We start from the raw sequence: 15,873 nt of genomic DNA on the forward strand, positions 1-15,873 counted from the left end.
GAATCTCAAAGTATCTTAATTGATCCTCACAACTATTCAATGAGTTAGGTATAGCATCAGTTTTATTTATTTTATTTTATTTTATTTTATTTTATTTATTTTATTTGTTTTATTATTTATTTTATTTATTTTATTATTATTTTATTTTATTATTTTATTTTATTATTATTTTACTTTATTATTTTATTTTATTTATTTATTATTATTTTATTTTATTATTTTATTTTATTATTATTTTACTTTATTATTTTATTTTATTTATTTTATTTTATTATTATTATTTTTTATAGCATCAGTTCTAAAGATGAAGACCCAATTTTGTCAAGTTCATCTGATTTATCTTGCGACTGCAATGGGTGGAAGAGTTCAGGATCCAAGGCAGGTCCGTCTAGTTCCGTGGGACATGCTCTTTCCACTGAGTTACCCAGCCTCTCCTGAGAGTCAGATCTTGCTTTACTTAACTCTAAAGGAAAGGGGCGGTTTCCTACTTTTATATTCCCAGAGCCTCACAGAGTTTCAGGTATATAGATTCGATGCATTTTCTTGTGGGATTTGTTTTTTGTTCCGTTTTTGTTTTTGCTGTAGTTGAATGAATAACTGTGCCGTTTAATCTCTTGCATCTAGCACAGGGTCTTGTATGTCTTAAATGACTTAAATCACAGTGCCCTGAAATTTTTATTATAATGAAAACAAGTTCCTCACTCAGGACACCAGTGGTTAAGGCGCAGATACAAGTCATTTGACAGCACGTATGGAGGAGCCTCCTGGTCAAATTCTGGTCCAGATTCTTTGCATCGCTCACCCTCCACCATCTGTGTCTGATGGAAGTTTCAAGCAGAACCGAGAAGCACAGTGGTGAGCAGCATGCTGCCTCCTGATGCAGAACTTAAGGGTTTCCTGCTATGTGGAATATGTCTGTGACTTTTATCTGAATAATTAATAATCATAAATTCTTCTCTGGGCTTATTAAGAAACCTCATGTTCTTCTCTGAATGTTGTACAATAATTATGTTTATATTTATGCTTTATAATTTATCATATATTTCATAATTAGGTGCCAGCGAAACCTTAAATGCAGCTCGTACTGAAATACTTTCCTCTCAGTAGCTGGCTTGGCATATTTTACATTTTCAATAATGTGATGTTTAGTAAAAATGTGCCAAAGGATCTAAATTAATTTGAGTAGAATTGATCTGTAGGCAAGTACTGATTTAGAAGCACAGCAAGTATTCCCACCATCCTTCGTTTTCTGTTTTGGAAGATCACTTAGGGCAAAGATTTACAATAAAAATCAGTTTTGAATCATATGCCATAAAATGGAGATTGTTTTTCAGCACGCCATTTTTGTGGACCAGTCATCAGCTTCTAAATCATCATAAAATGGATTTGAGGGATCATGAGAATATATGATTTTTTTAAATTTTCCTTGTTATGGAAAATTCACAAGATGTGTGGCATATTTCTTTAAATGTTTCAAACTTTAATATTTAACTTCAACTTTTATTGAGTTCTATTTTATACAAAGTACTAAGTGTGATAAATATTTGTGCAGACATAAAGTTTGTGGGGACACCTGGGGGGCTCAGCGGTCGAGCGTCTGTCTTCGGCTCAGGGCATGATCCCAAGGTCCCGGGATCGAGTCCCACATCGAGCTCCCTGCAGGGAGCCTGCTTCTCCCTCTGCCTGTGTCTCTACCTCTCTCTCTCTCTGTGTCTCTCAGGAATAAATAAAATCTTTTAAAAAATTAAAAAAATAAAGTCTGTGTGTTTCTAAGTCCCTGCCTGTCTTGGCAAGCATATACAAATACATTACAAGGGTGTCCAGACAGGGAAACAATAGTGGGTGCTATAGGAGAACTAAATTATCTGCCCTGGTTAGAAGTAATCTTGAAATTTGTTAATGATACCATTATCCACATTAAGCTCATGCAGAAATTTAATAAAGTGTCCTTGTGTTCCTTCTTCATTTTTCTCTTTGCTTTATTTGGGGTCTGTATTTTCTCTCTGACATGAATTTTCTCTCTCACACTCATTACTCATTTTCTCTTTCCTAACCATCCTGTTCTGTGTGATGTCTCCTGTGTTTCTCGTCCTTCCGTAGCATTTCACTCTTCTCCAACCTGTTTACTCCGCAAGAAAATCGTTGTTTCTGTAAAATTGCTATAGTCAAATAAAATGACCATTTGCGTTAGTACATGCAAACTATAATTAGAAAAATAACTAAAATGAAGGGACTTGCTGTGTACCAGACACTCTGCTGCATTATCTCATTCTGGCCTCACTTAGACATGAGTAGAGGTGACTGCAGTGGATATTTTTCAGAGGAGGAAACTGAAGCATATGACAGTGCCAGACTCTGCTCAGCAACATCCTAGGGAAGGAGTGCCCTTGACCTAGACTAGGGTACCCAATAATGTGGCCCTGGCTCCTCTTCCGTTCTCCTTCCCAGGCAGGTATGATCATCAGCCCCAGCGCATCCAACAGAGGGAAGTGTTTGGAAGCAGTCTGGGGGGTGAGGTTTGCCCACATTCAGATTCTGGTCCTACTACTTACGCAGTGTGGGCCGCAGGCAGGGAGACTGTAAACACCCGGCCCAGGCTCCTCACCTGTAAAATAAAGTAATAGTAGTAGCGACTTCACAGTCTTGTGGAGGATTCAAAGGTTTAATGTGAGTTAGGCACAGACAGAAATGTCACGTTGTAGACACTTTACAGTGGATGGAGTGCTGGTAAGGGCTTAACAGCCGACTCTGGGCGGGATGGGGGTGGCGTGGGGGGCAGGCTGGTGGAGGAGGGCTTTGATTTGTGGCGTTGGCTGGTTTCTGGGCTGCACATATATAATCCTGCCGGGGCCAATTTCAAGCTCTAGTGTGGCATTACCAAGTGTGGTATTGGAAAGAGCTGCACAGTGACATTGGGGACGCAATTTTCCACTACACAGATACAAGAGCTATAAATAACCTCAAGAGCATAGATATTATTAGAATGTAGTAAAATACTTAGGATGCAGCAAATTCTGATCCTTTCTTATCTTTGTAGTATAATTTAATTGTACATTTTTATTATTTAATCTTTAATAATGTTTATGCTTAACAGCCACTTCATAGAATTCCTAATTATATGATAATTGGCTCTTACAAGTCTATACAAGTCAGTTCCAGCATACCACTGGGTACGATATGGGTTTTTCCTTAAAAAAAATAAATAGGTACATAAACTCAGTTATAGATTCAGAATTCTTCTCAATAGAATGTCCCCTGTTATCAGAGTATTAAAACTTTCAGATGGTATGAAAAAGTGATTTTCATCCTTGGTCTAGGGAGTTATTGGTGATTTATATGAGCTCTTTAATTTTAATTGACTTCATAAGGGAAGATCCGAGTACAACAGTAACAGAAATTTTGTGAATATATATCCAGTTAGTGGAGGACTCTGCATTTGAACCTCTTTCTCTCATATTCAGGGCTGAGGTTTTTTTTTTTTTTTTCTTTAATTTATCCACACTACCCCACGAAATAAAAACAAGGGCAAGAATATGTACTTAGATGTGGGATATTTTTCTAAAACACAAAGTTAACTGCTGCAGGATGACATAATCAGATGTGATGTAAGCTATTACCTTTCTAAGATCTTGGAAGCTGAAAACACTGTCTAAACTCCACAGTGATTTTACAATAAATATAATTTAGGTTGACCTATGATTTTTCAGAAGATGTTCTAAACTATTTTGGGTAGTAGTTGAACAATTAAAGCGGGGTGGGGGGGAGAAGCTGATGGTCAAGCTATGCTCTCTCCTAAAGTTCAAGGTGACTTTAAAAGAATAATTGTCTTTAGCAACCTATTGCATTTCCTTCCTTACCTATAATCTTTCGTATTTTTAAGGACATTGTCTTGTTTAAGATTAAGCTAAACTAGCAAAGTTTCTATAACATTTTTGCTAAATGTCCTTTTCATGCGATCACAGGCTAGGTTCACAGGAAAGCTAGTTCTGGGGTGAAATTTAGTAGGCGGGATGTTTATGCTGAGGAATAACGTGGGGCCCACAGCCCTGCAAGGGAAGGAGAGGGAGCAGGACTGGAGAGAGGGAGAGGGCAAGCTGTGATGCACTTGTCACAGCAAGCTCCGAGCTTGAATGGCCCTTCAGCGCTGTCCCACATCGGGCCAGGATTTCGGCTCTTCCTATTCCCACACTGCCCTTTAGTGGCACTTGTCCCTGTGATCAAGGTGGTGTCTGTGGCAGAGGAAGTCCTGAAGGGCTGACAGCTGACGGAAGCCCCAGCAATGGGAACAATAGGTCCCCCAATGAAGGGGGGTCAGGGAGGCACATCAGAGGTGCTTCATCCATCGTGATACTCCAGAAGCCCACACTGGTTCGGGGACCCTTTAGCCCGACTGTACCTTCACGACCAACCAACCTTGTGCTGGTCTTCTTTTCTGTCTCCTCATTCTCCAGGCTTGCTCTTCCTCCCAAATTCTCCTCATTTCTTAACCGGATAACTCCTCTCTAGAGGTGTGCCTGGCTTGTCTGGCCCTTTTTGATTTGTGAATCATTAGTACAAAATTGTGTTCTGTGTTTTCAAACATAGTCTCACTTGCAAGTAATTGCACTTATCCCCCATGAAAAGGTGTTTTGTTTCGTTTAATATATATATATATTTATATTATAAATGAAATTTATTTATCCTTATATCAATATATTTATCATTATATATCAATATATACCAAAGTTATATCTCAACTTATAATCAGTATATATCAAATTTATATATCGATTCACTTATCAATATATATCAACCATATATATCAGTGAAATCTAATTTTTATTTTCTTATAAAGACTTTTTTTTATCAAAGTTTTTGCATCAAATCACAAATGATAGAAAGAATGCTTCCAAGGTTATTTCATTGACTTTGTGATTGCAAAATACGACCACCATGTCTCATGAAATGTTAGCAATAAATAACTATTCATATCCAGTACTGAGGTGAATAACACTACTATAGGCAGGTAAGTTTAGATTGTAAACCATTCCCAAGGGGGGGGGGGCAGGCATTGTTTTCTACATTAGTTTTGTATCATAAATAGCATCTAGAACGGTGCTAGACTTATAGAGATGACTGAACAATCTCCTGTTAAATTTATCAAGTTTCTGTTAGGACTCTGAAATGACGTTCAGCTGAGATTGTTCATACGAAGGGACTCCCAAGCTGCAGACTCTTGAGGGGCGATTTTCTGATTGTTTTCTAAACAGTCAGTGCAGATCAGGGAAGACCAAAAAGTTTTAGGAAGCTGCTCCGCACTACACTCACTTGACACGTCCTCCTTTAACACGGAAGAAATTCTTACAAGAAGTAAAGAAGAAGAAGAAAAAAACTAAACAAAACAATGATTTCTAACAATTCGTTCAATTCTAGAACTTAAAGTTTCCACTGCCTCCATTATTTTTCTGACGAGCCTGAGATGTGGACAATTATGAATCATTCAGTGTGTTGAAAATGCACCAAAAGCAGCTTCTTTTAAAATGGAATACTGAGAAGATGTAAACTAACTCTATTTCTGATGGAAAATGTAATGTCATTTAAACATAATTCTCCACATGTCATATTGTAAAAACAAGATTCCTCTACACCTTGAAATATTTAATATTTGTCAGTCCATATTTCTCTATATGATTTCTTTGCTTAAGGAATGCATGTTTATCTTGTAACCGAAGAATCTTGAATGTTCTTAATAAGGGTTGCAGTTGAGCAAATATACAAGCTGAACTTTTAAATTAAGATTCCAAGTCTTTCTTTTAAAAATATTTGAAAGTTGGTCTGTGCTTACAAAATTGTGGTAAGAATCGAAAGGCCTTTTCTTTGAGTTTTCTTGATGTCTTAAAAGTTTCAAGTGTACTCTGGAACTGCCACTGGAAATGGAATATTTCATGAAAAAAACAAAACACTGCAAAAAAGAGTAAAATCTTAAAACTTCCCAAAGTTTAATGTTGCATTTTAATGTGAAAAAACATGTATCTATATTGCAACACTTTTCACCTCTCTATAGAACTCTAAATTTGTATCTTTGAGAAACCACAATTGAGAATAATGTATGTTTAAGTATACTATACATATATACATATATATATTTTTTAATTGACGTTCAATTTGTCAGCTAAGTATGTCATACTTAAAACATTTGGTAGTCGTTTACATTAAGAAGGACTTCTTCTGATGTGGGATAAGTTATGATTCAGATGATAAATTTTTGGATTTCTTTTTATAACACCTAAATTATGAATATTTTTGTCAATGCAATCCATCACTTAGTGATAAATAAGAATTAATGTTTCCGGATATAGCAAAAAAAATCCTGTGTCTTTGGAATTTGATTATGCCAGGAACTTACACTCCTTGGGAGAACATTTTTCAGTATCAAGTCAATAGTTTATGATTTGGTTCTGAATTTGAAAGAAGGCTTCATAGAAATTAGGAACAAAAATATTTGTGTGTGTGTGTGTGTGTGTGTGTGTTTTTCTTACTTTTTACCCTAATTCAATAGATGATGATCAAGTTCCTTTAAAATACACAAAGCAAATTTGGAAAAAGTCAGGATTATCGAAATAAAGAAAAGACTCATTTTCTCAAGGTAAACATACAAGATGCATGAAAACTAAGCAAGCTTAATTTGATTATCAATTCTCCCCTTTGAGGGAGAATTGCAAAGCCTTGTTAAAAGAGCCCTATGTATGCTCCTTTTGTTGTTGTTGATTGGGTATTAGCCACAAATTAATGGTTTGAAAGATCATTTGAGTCACTGAAGTAAGTACCTTCAATTTTAGAATTCTGTTTCTTTCCCAGCTCAGAGATTTTAGAAAACAGAAACCAGGAGAACCGCAAAAGATATTTTGGAGATACCTAAGAGATTTATTTGAGGAGTGTGCAAGCAACCCAGAATTTTCCAGGCTTTTGCATTAGCCAGTCTGAAACCCAGAGCCCCTTTCTACATATTCAGTGATTAATCTACCGAGGCGGTGCCTTCTAGTAAGCACTATTGCTGGATATTGGACACTTTTGGTTTTTGTTTATAAAAAGCAGACACTACTCTATATTAAGGGAAAATATATTATCAAAAGATATTATATGACTTGCAGAACTTCTGAACTAGCCCAATGGTCAGATTTGGAAGTTATAAAGTCAAATATATATAATAAGCAATGAACTCGGAAAAAGAATTTAATGATGAGTTTGAACTGAAACAACCGCTCCTAAACAAGTTCATGCATGATAAACACTTAATGAACTTTTGGTTATAGTGACTGTTCAAGTATAGAAGCATGAAGCTTAATTTAAAGAAAAAGAAAAAAAAAAAGAAAAATCAAAGTTTGATTAGATAGAAATTTCAAGTACAAGTCATGTGTTTTTATATCAGACACTTGTCTGTGTACTGGATTTCTGAAGCTAAATAGAGGATTCTTTCTTGAAATATAAATAGAAAATAGCATTTGAACAAATCTCATGAATTCAAAATATACTTCTCTAAACAATTACTGTAGTAATAGTAATAATAGAAACTACTGTTTATCAGCTATTTGCCATGTATCATTTGATCTTGGTTGATTTGTGGGTCATAATTAGCATTAGGTAAAAGTAGAAACTGAGAAGGGTGACTTGAGTGTAAACATATGTGACGTTCAATGGAATACACAATAGTTTATTTTAGTTCCGGCTTTGGTGCCAAAACAGGCCAGGTTTCAAATATTGACATTTATTGCCCATGAAACTAAGTAAATCTTAGTTACTATAATCAGTTTCAGTGTTCACAGCTAATAATGGAAACAATACCTGCCTTGTAGGAATGTTGTGATTTGAGTAAATTTAGGTGCTCAAGTGAGTTTAACGTGATGTTGGTAATGTCCATCACTGGGTTATCCAAAAAGATGGACTGGCAGAAGAAAATGCACAATATCATCCCAAACTTAGACATTCTCCTGTCTGTGTAATGTTGATGACTTTGTTTCCCCGTTTGAGTGAGGATGATGACTTTTGAGGACATCTTCCAATTCAGAACCACGTGGATTTCAACAGAAATAAAAGGCATGTGCTGAGTAAACATATCGAGACAGGGTGGCAGGTAGTAATAGTTTAATAAGAAAGGCATGTTGGGAAAGCTGAAGGTCTAGATTACCTGGTGTTTTCTGAGTTAAAAATGAGAATAAGTGAGGTAGAAAAGTTGTCAGTGTGCAGAGAGATGAAGACACCACAATTTAAGAGCTACTGACTTTGCCAAAGTCTTGCCACTAATACGTGGAAGAGTTTTATTTTTTTTTTATTTATTTATTTTTATTTATTTATTTTTTTTTCGTGGAAGAGTTTTAGCTAGAGTTTCAGTCTCTATAACTTCAGCATCCAAATTCCTTACCACTGAATCAGTGAAGAGGCCCTCAAACTGTGCTCCAAGATCCTAACGATATGCTATCGGGGATGAAGGTGGGGCCACAATCAGCAACATGCTAAAGAACGTTAGAGTCGTAGAGCAACCGTGTCTTAGGTGAGGATCCCCCAGGACCAGACTGTGGGGCAAGGGTCTACATTTAAAGTTTATTTGCATGGTGTTCCCAGGAAGCACCAGTGGGGAGATGGAGAAGGCAGGGAAACAGAGTGGGTGTTAGCAGGCACGTCCCTCCCTCCCGTGGACAGCGAGGGCCCGGCCAGCTGGGGGATCTCTGAAAGACAGTGTGAAACTCACCTCGGGCTTCCACTGTTTGAGGACTGATGTATATTTGCTTGAAGCCTGAGATAAAACTCGGTCTTCATTTCATAAGAATTGGTTATTTTTTTAATAAAAATTAACAGACATTTCTAAAACTATTCTCTGAAAATTACTGAGGTAAGGATGGTTAGCAGAGGGTGCTCATGCACTGGGCACCTCCCGCCGACCAAAGTAGTGAGGGTACCAGGGCTGTCATCACAGGGAGTCCAGAAGCCACTTGGCCAACTATTGGCTCTGACTTTTGGTTCTGTCCCATCCTAATAGTTGCTGGATGTCTTCTGGGGGACACGGGGTTAAACTGGGATGTGTGGACTCACCGGATCAGGGAGGGAGATGGTGGTGGTGCTCTGAAGCAGGGGCGTCCTTCAGGGAGGCTGCAGCCTCGAGGGGATGTGTGGAGCCATTGACAGAGCGTGCACGAGTGTGACTGTTTGATAGCTCTAAGCCCTTCCTTTAATTAATCTTCCTACTCTGATCCCTTCGGACTATCTCCGCATTTGCTCAGATACTATATTCCCCAAGAAGTAATAGGCAAAAATTAGGTAATGAATCCTACAGGAAAGAGGAAAATTATTGCATGACCAGGGCAGAACATTGTGGGGACGCATTGATTTGAGAACAGTGTATCTTCCTACTTTTTTTTTTTTTTTTGACCATTTACCTGAATTTGGATCTACATGTGATTGAGATCAAGGGAGTTAAAGTGTATCTGTCTGTGAGGCTTTGGAGGTAGGAACACTATGGATCCTGATACGTCCTACCTGTTTGCACTTGGAAAACATCACTGAAGACCTCCTGATTCATTTTTGGTCTCTGTTAATGTGAGGTTACAACATCTGACCTGAAAATTTATCTAATTTTTGTTATTTTTTTTCCCACTATCATCACAGTCCCTTTTTTTTATAATCTGTTGCCTGAATTATGTAGTAGATGTTTGTGATCACCTTGCTCCCTCCCTAAAGCACATTATACCTGCCAGAGTGATTTTTTTTTAATATATATGAAATCATATGACTCTTCTCTTTATCTCTCTCCTGGCTCCCAGATCACTCAGAATGGACTCTAAACTCCCCGCCATGGTTTCCATGGCCCTGCCTGGCTGGTGAAGGGCTGCCATTCTGACCTCACCTCCATCAAACTATGTGCTTGCTTAGTTGCTCTGGTCACATTACTTTCCTTTCCCCCCTAGATTTATTGAGATATAGTATATTTATATTATATATATAATATAGATTTATAGATTTATAGATATTATATATGATATATATATTTATAGATATTATATTGACATATAATATTGTGAAAATTTAAGGTGTACAACATGGTGATTTAACATATATATATGTGTGTGTATATATATATATGCTGCCAAATGATTATCACAGTTACGATTAGTTAACATCTCCATCACCTCGCATAATTACCATTTTTTTTATGTGAGAAACTTTAAGATCCATTCTTTTACAACTTTCAATCATGCAATACAATGCCCTGTTTCTGAGAGTGACTTCTGCACTTTTAAAGTGATTATCGTGCAATATTTTTTTTTCTCTGTCTGACTTAATTCATATTTCTGTCCTTAAAATCCATCCATGTTGTCACAAAGGGCAGGGCTTCCTTCTTTTATGACTGAATAATATTTTGTTGTGTATCTGTGTACCACATTAAAAAAAAAATCACACCAGTCAGTCGTGCAGGCAGACGAATTACCTCTGGAACCACCGTTGTGTGTCATGAAACTGTCACTGCGCCTGCAATGAGGTTCACAGTTGGCAGGCTTACTACAGGGGCTCGGATGGCTGTGGGTCCTGTCTTGCCCCTGGGTGGTTGGGACTGCCTTTAGAGTACAGTTCAGTAGGGTGGCATTGGGACAAGGGCTCTCATGAGGGCCTCTGTCCGGGTCCTCAGACAGCAGGCTTGGTGTCAGGTCCCTGGGAATGCTTCGGCGTGGTCATTTTGTGGGCCCCGTGGTGGACAGAACTAGCCCTGGAGTTTGATATGGTCGAGAGGCACTGGGGCCCAGTCCTGGGCTGTTTCGGGGTCCATAACCAGGCTGAGGTCTGTAGACTTGGCTCTTGAGGTACAGATGGGGGTGCTTCCCACCAGGCCCTGGGCAGGCTAGACTGCTCATAGGCTGCATGGCGGGGAGTAGGGGCCTGTGTGGCTGCACACATGCACATGCACAGCCCTGGAGCCAAGTGCTATAAGGCCCTTTCAGGATATTCAGTGGTGCAGACACGAGTGTGTCCTCCCGTGTCCCTGAGTCGTCAGGACTATTCAGTGACTGGCTGGGACAGCCTGGAGTGCAATTAGAGCCCTTTCAGAATCTACACTTGGGCTGACTTTGGCAGGCTCACCTCCAGGGCCCGTGGGGCCACGGTGGAGAGAGGCTGGAGCCTTTCCTGAGCCACCTCAGGGTCCACAGCTGAGACCAAAGTCTGTGTGTCTGTTACCAGAGGCATGGGTGGGCGAGGCTCCCCCCTCCTCCCTTGGTGTGTGTTGCTGGTGACAGGACTACAGTCAGATGGGGCTAGGCTAGCCCTCAGGGGTAAGGGACTGGTGTCTGGGTCTTGGGTCTGTATCTGGGGCCGGGTTTGAGTGGATTTCTCAAAGTGGCTCTCCTAGGTTTTAGCACTGAGATTCCAGCATCTCCTACCTGGATCCTAAAGTGGATTTTTATATGTGGATAGATGCCAGATTATTGTTGAGGGAAGACAGAAGCAGGGAACTTCCCATCGGGCCACCTTGCTCATGTGTCTTTTCTCATGTTAATGTCCTGATTTTTCCTTTAACAGGAAAACCACGCTCCCATCCCAGGGCCTTTTCTGTTTTCCCACTTCCTCCTTCTTCTTCTGAAACACTTCTCATGTTAGGAGCATACCCTGACTTCATTTAGGTCTCTGCTCAAACATCAACGTATCATACACGACTTCAGGACTAATCCGTCTGAGACGGTACCCCAGTACTTTCCACGCCTTTACTCTGTTTTATTTTGTTTCACATAATTTGCTTGTGTTGTATTAATTAGTTTGTTGAATTTATTTCTACACAGAAATTTAAAATCTGTAAGAATTTGTGTCTTATTTTCTGCTGTCTATGGCACATCGAATGAATGGGGTTTGGGGTGTTAGAATTAAACAGGGTAAACATGTAAAAGTACTACCGGGGTGCCTAGTGCCCAATTTAAATCATATCTGTTTTTTGTTTAAAAAATGTTAGCTCTTCGGCAAATATGGCTCCCTGCCTGTTTTTGTAAATAAAGTTGGTGTAACACGACCACACCTATTTGTCTATGTACGGTCTATGATGTATTGTTGTATTGCTGTTACGTGACACAATTGAATCATGGTGACAGAGACTGTACAGCTTGTAAAGAATAAGATATTTATTATCTGCCCTTTACCAAAAAAAAAAAACTGACTTTTAATTCGAAAGAAATGAAATACATGAGTGGGCTAAATGAGTGAAAATGGTAAGAATGAATGAATCACTAAATCTCCTGCTTACCTGGGCAATAATAACAGCCATTAGTATAAATTTCCATTTGACTTTTTTGGTGTTGAGTTTAACCGAGCAAACTTCTGCATTTTAACAAAACATGAAATGCTATCCTTTGCACATTTAAAAATAAGAGGCTTGGACTCATTGACCTCAGGCCCAGAAATTGAGGATTTGCCAAAGGTCACACAGCAGGTCAGATGAAGATTGGAAGGAGGTAGAGTCCAAGGTCTCTCCGTATTTAGCCCATGTCTTTCTCCAATATGTGTCTGGGTGTCACCGAAAATAAGCCATTTCAGCACTTTTCTTAAAAGTTGATTAAAGCCCGCGATGCTATTATTGTCAAAATGTTGTTGGCAATTCTCTTCTCAATTAGTAAAATGGATATTTTAAAGAGAAGCTTAATTTTTAAATGCTTTCTTTGATGAGGGATACGTGCTTTCATGGCTGAGTTCTAGTAAATGAGGATGATATTTTGTGTCTTCTTGAGAAACCATGCATACTGGAAAGAATTATCACTCCTCTCTTTGGATAAAATGATGTTTGAGCGATTTTTGTTTATGTCTAGGCAAAAGAATGCAGATTTTTTTCACCCATCTAACCAAGTGGGGAAAAACAATCGTTGTTGCTATATAAAAGAAGTAAGTTTTTATTTTAAAAGGAGCATTGTAAGAGGAATCAGAAACCAGGATTCCATTCTGGGGTATCTCTGGTAAATTTGAACAACTGTCAAATATATACGTTTATATATTTAATAATTATCATATTTGTTTTTATTTTCAACCTGGCATCCACCACAACTGCCGGTTCATAGTTGACATTCAGAAATATTGTTGAGAGAATAAATGAGTGAATAAATAGAAAATGTAGAGTTTCTGGTTAAAAAAGAAAAATGAAGGACATTGTACCTACAAAATAGGAACCTGTTTTAACATAGAGCGCTTTGTGGTAATAAAAGCCAGGAATTTGGAGAATTAAGAGGAGGTTAATAAGCCTTAAAAACCAGGTCAAATGTATTTTGTTATGTTTTTAAGTTTTAAAGGCATTTAGGTGGATTTAGGGCCATGTACCTTTGCTTACTGGGAAAAGCACTGGGGTATATCTTTGGGAACATATGAAAATTTCTCTTTTTAAGCCATAGTAAAGAAATTAATATAATACAAACATCCACTATAAAAATTATGCAGGTTATTATACATCTAGAAAACCACTATTGTGTCCTCTAGAATGGTGAATAGGCCAGAGTAATGCCACAGAGTGAGAGATAGGAGAGTTATGTTGGTCAAGGTCCTTCTCAATGCTAACGAGAGAAACACAATTCTAATTAGATCAAGTTGAAAGAAATCGGGGTAGGTAGGAGTTTACTGGCTTGTTGAACCAAGAAATATTTGTCCTCACCTTCACAACTGGGTGAACCCCAGTGCTCAAATAATTTGTTCAGGAAACTGTTTTTTTTTTTTTTTTTTTCTCCCATTTTTGCTTAGACCTGCTTCATTCTAGGTTGACTTGATGCTCAGGCTGTTTTCTCTATATTGGAGCACCAGTGGATAACCTTAGAGCTCATTTAATGAGGAAAAACATGTGAAACTCTCTTGCCTAGGCACCATCCCATACATGAGTGTGTAGTCTAGGCAGGGGTAGAGAAGACACATCTATTTACTTGGAGAATTAAAAGTCGACCTCCTTTGGGGAAAGTAACCTTCTTAATTAATGTAAGGATTCCTCTGGATATTAATTAATGTAATATTTCCTCCTGATATGCAGAATAGATTTTGATGTAAATTTTCAGGACTTCCAATTTCTGGTCTGGACTTAGAAGTTATCGCTCTGTTCTAACAACAAGTTAGAAAAACTGGACCAAAAAAAAAAAAAAGAAAGAAATTGAACTGAAAAAAAAAAAGAAAGAAAAACTGGACAGACTGAAAAATTACCAACCATTCTTAGATCCATAAGAGAAGTGAAATCAGAGAATGCCCTAGACTGGTCGGGCTGCTATAACAAACTATTATAGACTGGGTGGTTTATAAACAACAGAGATTCGCTTCTCACATTGTGGAAAGCTGGAGCTCAAGGTCAGAGCGAGTGTGGCGTGTCCTTCCTCATATGCAGGGACCAGAGAGAGGAGCAGCAAGCTCTCTCCTGACACTTAGAAGGGCTCGAATCCCATTCCTGAGGGCCCCTCCCTCCTCACCTCCCAAAGGCTCCCAAAGGTACCATCACAATGGGGGACGCAAACGTTCAGTCCCTAACACGGGGAAAATCCCTACCCCCGGAATTAGAGAGGCGGGGAGGCACATAGTGAGAGAGGCAGCCTACGTAGTGGAAATCCACGAACGGAAGCCTCCAGGGGAACCAGTGGCAGGATAGGAAAACCTGACATGTCACTGACAAATTGCTAGGGACTTTGTGTACAAGTTTGAGAGGTAAAAACTCCAGGGGGACCTACTCATTGGAGGGCCACCACACTTTTGTGAGTTTTACCTCCTGGAGCTCTTTCAGGTTCTCACAGTGAATAATCAGAGAAAAATCCCCTTGTGTCTCAAGCAGGGAGAGGGGAAAGGGAACTATTCTGAAATATCCCAGATAATTCTGTGCTCAGTAACAAGGACTTTCCTCAGAGGAAACTATTTAACCAGAGACTGATCTCCTGAAGCTTTATCAGAGCCCAGCTGACCTAGGGGAATGAGAACACCCAGCTCTAGCCCCATCCATCTTTTCATGAGGGAGAAAGGAAATCCTGACCTCTAGCCCAGTTCATCTTATCTGCCTGTCAAAAACAAAACGAAACAAAGCAAAAAACAAAGAAACAAAAAACTATAAGACATCTAAGAGGCAAAAGACACCATTTGAAGGAAGAGAGGAGGCATCAGAACGAGACTCATCAATGGCACGGATGTTAGAATTATCAGACCGGGAATTTAAAATTACTGAGATTAATATGTTAAGGGCTCTAATGGATAAAGTAGATAGAATGCAATAACAGGCGGGAAATGCAAACAGAGAGACAGAAATTCTCAAAACTGCAAAGAAATCCTAGAGATAAAAAACCAACACTGTCATAGAGATGAAGAGTGTCTTTGATGGGCTTCTTGGTAGACTGGGATGAGGAAAGGATCTCTGAGCTTGAAGATATTTAAATAGAATCTTTCAAAACTGGGACGCCCGGGCGGCTCAGCAGTTGAGCATCTGACTGGCTCAGGACGTGACCCCGGGGTCCGGGGATCGAGTCCCACATCGGGCTCCCTGCGAGGAGTCTGTTTCAGCCTGTGTCTCTGCCTCTCTCTCTCTCTCTGCCTCTTCATGAATAAATAAATAGAATCTTAAAAAGAAAGAAAGAAAGAAAGAAAGAAAGAAAGAAAGAAAGAAAGAAAGAAAGAAAGAAAAGAACGCTTCAAAGCTGAAACAAAGAGGAAAAACAAACAAAAAAATATCCAAGAATAGTGGACTACAAAGGGTATACGATACACATCATGGGAATACCAGGAGGAGAAGAAAGAAAGAAACCTAGGAAATACTTAAAGCAATAGTGACCTAGAATTTCCCCCAAATGTAGACGTCAAAGCACTTAGAAGCAGCCAAGTCTTTCAGTCGCGAATGGATAAGTAAAGCGTGTACTGCAGTCAATC

The sequence above is a fragment of the Nyctereutes procyonoides genome, unplaced genomic scaffold, assembly GCF_905146905.1.
Source record: "Nyctereutes procyonoides isolate TBG_1078 unplaced genomic scaffold, NYPRO_anot_genome, whole genome shotgun sequence".
NCBI lineage: Eukaryota > Metazoa > Chordata > Mammalia > Carnivora > Canidae > Nyctereutes > Nyctereutes procyonoides.